The sequence below is a fragment of the Alligator sinensis genome, unplaced genomic scaffold, assembly GCF_000455745.1.
Source record: "Alligator sinensis unplaced genomic scaffold, ASM45574v1 scaffold190_1, whole genome shotgun sequence".
Classification (NCBI taxonomy): domain Eukaryota; kingdom Metazoa; phylum Chordata; order Crocodylia; family Alligatoridae; genus Alligator; species Alligator sinensis.
Genome location: NW_005842847.1, coordinates 131,343 through 135,205, shown reverse-complemented (window position 1 = coordinate 135,205; position 3,863 = coordinate 131,343).

Here is a 3,863-nt window from a genome sequence, read left to right as displayed (position 1 = left end):
ATCTATCTAAATATCTATCTATCTACTTGACATTTTCAAAGCTATGGGATTTACACACATTGCTCCCATTAGTTTTAACAAGAGTATTAATTCTGTAGTCAGCATTCAAATTCTCAACCATATTTATAAATATTCAGTCTTAATTCAAAGCTCTTGTGCATATGCATTATGAAGGAGTTTCTAATGACATGGTCACATATTAGAGTTTTCCACAAGACTGTGTAAAATGAGGGTGTCCTTTGTAGTCATGGTTCCAGAAATGGCTGAACTTTTTGTGGAAAATAGTCAGAGTAACCCAGCCTGATTCAGACCTTAAACATGGACAATTCAGACAAAAAAAAATAACTCTGTCAAAGTCACAAGAGACTGCAAATAGTATCTGTTATTCCTGTAGTGTTCATAATTTTCATAATTATAAACTATAGATATTGCGGTACAGATGTGGTACATATATTGTGGTACTTATAAGCAGTGCCTATAGATGCATTCAAAAGAAACAAGGAAAGTACTTTCGGTTTCAGTGTTGCAGATATTTTCTCTTTTTCACTGAAAAGAAAATGTTAAAATCTATGAAAAATAAAGGTCTCAGATTCAATTTGAATTGAGCTTATTTTTTAATGTTTGTTCTGTTCTTTCTTTCCTGTTCCTTCTCTGTTGTTTGATGTCAGAGCAGGAAATGGAGGGGGAAGGGGGCGGGGAACAATCATAAAAAATACACAACATGTGAACAACTCCATTTCATTTTGAAAGAAAAAATTATGAAAAGGAACAAAACGTTTTTAAAAACCCCACATAATTTTAAAGTTTTCTTTAAAAAAAATCCTCTACAATAAAAAGGTGTTGATTGATTTTGTTATCTGAGTGGGTGAGAGACTGTGTGTGTGTGTATGCATATATGTGTGCGTGTGTGTGTGTGTACACAAAGTATGTAAGTATGCAGAAGATATAGTTGCAGACTGAGAATGTCATGCCTATTCTATTCCACCAAGGACATGCTCCAGATCTTATTGTAGATACTTCACTCATTGGCATTTTTGGAAGCTGTGTAGTGATGCAAATCTATATGCCTGAGACCAGAGTCAAGAGATACATATTAAAAAAAAAAAAAAAATTAATTGACTTTGCTGCATCAAGATGTTTTTGGAGCCCCATTATTTGCTGTTATTTATGAAAGGAGAGACAGAGCAATATCCAGATGATCAAAGGAGCTCATGAATGAAATAATAAAGTGACGTTACCGTTGATATAAATATTTGTATCAAGTTGTTGATGGCCAAGCATTATAAAATGTAAATTGCACTCCAATAATTTATGTTCACTTCAGGTTTTCAATTTATGTATTAATAGCACAATAGTTTCAATATCTTGAATCAGACCACAAATTTTAAGTCAAATACTACATTCTCTGTGCCATTCTGTAACTAGAAAACTCCAGTGGTGATGCTGGTGATTTATGCCTAGAGTCTGGGAAGCATGCCGAGCAGTATAAAGATAGAATAAACCTACCATCTTGCAACCTGTTTCATCTCCCATCAACGCGGTCCTTCCATTGATTTACTGGAAGTTGGATCAAGTGCTAGGCCATACCAATTACGCCAAGAGAACGATAGCTTAAATTGGGAAGAACTTACCTAAATATCAAATTCTAAAGGAGTTGTGAAAAATAAATCAATCAAAAAACCCCAAGAAAAACAAGGCTTGGATCCTTGACGTGGCGGTGCCATCAGAAACTCTTTGTTAGAAGCTCTTTCCAGAAAAATGTGCTTTTCAAGTGTATCTTTTGTACTCCGGGGAGAGGTTGCATAGAACCCGTCTGTGCTGGGATACTAGCAGCCACATGAAGAGTATGTTCCCAGTTGAGGATACTTATTCTGGTAATAGCTTCTAATGTACAAAACTACCCTCTGTCTTTCTTAACTCGTTTTGTAAAAATGTGTTCTGTACATAGCTCTACCTGTCAACGTTGCACAAGATTAAACCATTTTTTGGTATGTATTAAGTATATCAAAAGATCAGATGTATATGTGTAGATTAAACAACATATAATAAATGGAAGCTTTAGGGGTCTTTGAACTGTTATGAAATGTTACTTAATTTTGCAGACTGACAACCCAGAGTAACCTTCTCTTGATTTTCACATCACAATTGTACACTGGATATTTCCTGTACTTCCAACTTTATGGATAATTGTTGAATAACCTGATTATGACACCTAACTTATAGCAGCAACTTATGTCACCAAAAAATGCGGATTGCAGTCCTAATATGTTTGATGGTAGGCTGAGGAGCAGAGCTAATATACAGGTATCAGGTAGTACATGGCCAGATGAAATATTTGCACCTTTTTAATGGTAATATAATGATGTACAAAAACGAGCAGATTTCTAAAACAAGGTAAAGTTGTGCAGTCTGGTGAACTACACCAGTGACAATTTATGGTAGGAACTCTAATGGTATCTTACATTGATACAGGTTTCATTGTCTGTGTCTATGCAGGGTAACCATTTCCTAAAATGCAAACTGGCTATTATTACTTTCTGCTTAGCATTAAGGTATTGCAAAATCCACCTACTGCGTGAACTATCCCAGAATAGAGGCAGACATCAATAGGCAAAACTGCTATAAATTTAGAGTAAGTAATTTGACTTCCCATGGCCTTTCAGTGTCTGTCCATCTGTCCATAATTTAAGGAGATCTAAAAATATAAGTAGGACTCTGACAAGCTGGTGTGAAACCTCTCCAAATCCAGGTAATGAAGAGGTCTACAACATGAGCTTAAGATTTTATCAAGGTGCTTCTTAGAAGACATGTCTATCAACTTCGGCCATCTCAATAGACAGGATCAGTGAAAAAAGATGTTCTTTATTTCCCTGTTTCTGGAAGGACAGTGTAAAAAGAAGGATCCTATAAAGGGAAAGCTTTCTTGTGAGGAGGGTTGTAAAGCAGTGGGACAGGTTACTCAGGGCACATCTACATATTCCTTAAAACACTTTTGCTACTGCCATTAAATTTAATACCTCTGGGCACTTTTAAACATCCTCCGGAGGGATGGGAAGGTGGGGCGCTTTAATTAATTAGAGCGACTCCAAGACCCACTCTAAAAAGACCCACTCTAATTAAAATGCCACTGCGTTTCCTGTATCAGAGTTCCCACATTTAAAAATGGTGGTGGAGGTGCTTGAACTAAAGTTTGTTAGATGAGCTTTAGTTCCAGTGCCCCTTCCAGCATTTTTAAGTACAGGGATCCTAGTGCATGAGATGCAGGAGGCTTCTGGAGGCTGGCAATTGCCGCACTCCAGCAGACTCGATTAATCGAATCTGTTCTGATGTGCTGGGATTCCAGCACACTGGAGCAGCCTCCACACTCGTGTATAGGTGTCGTCTAAGAGGTACTTAAGAAATGACCATAAGACTGTCCTATTCTGCAACACCAAAAATGCACACTTTTTTAGTGATGCTTAATGCGCAGTAGCCTATTTTTACTGTGCATTAGCATATTAGCATGGTTCTTGACATGATGATTTAATGATCAGTAAAATAGGCTACTGCACATTAAAATGCACATGTAAATGCACCCTCAGAGAGGTGGTGGAATCTCCATCCTTGGACATTTTTAAGACCAGCTAGATAAAGCCTTCTCTGGGATGATATAGTTGGGGACAGTCCTGCTTTGAATGGTGGGGGTTAGACTAAATGACCTCCTGAGGTCCCTTCCAACCAAGGTTCCCTCTAGGGTATGCATGTGTGTGGCTGAGCACAACTAAAAGTGTGGCTGTGCACAGCCTTTTCAAGGCCGCGCACTAGGAGAGGCTGGGGCAGGAGCCTGGCATGGGCTCCACCAGCTCCGGGGAAGTGCTCCACTC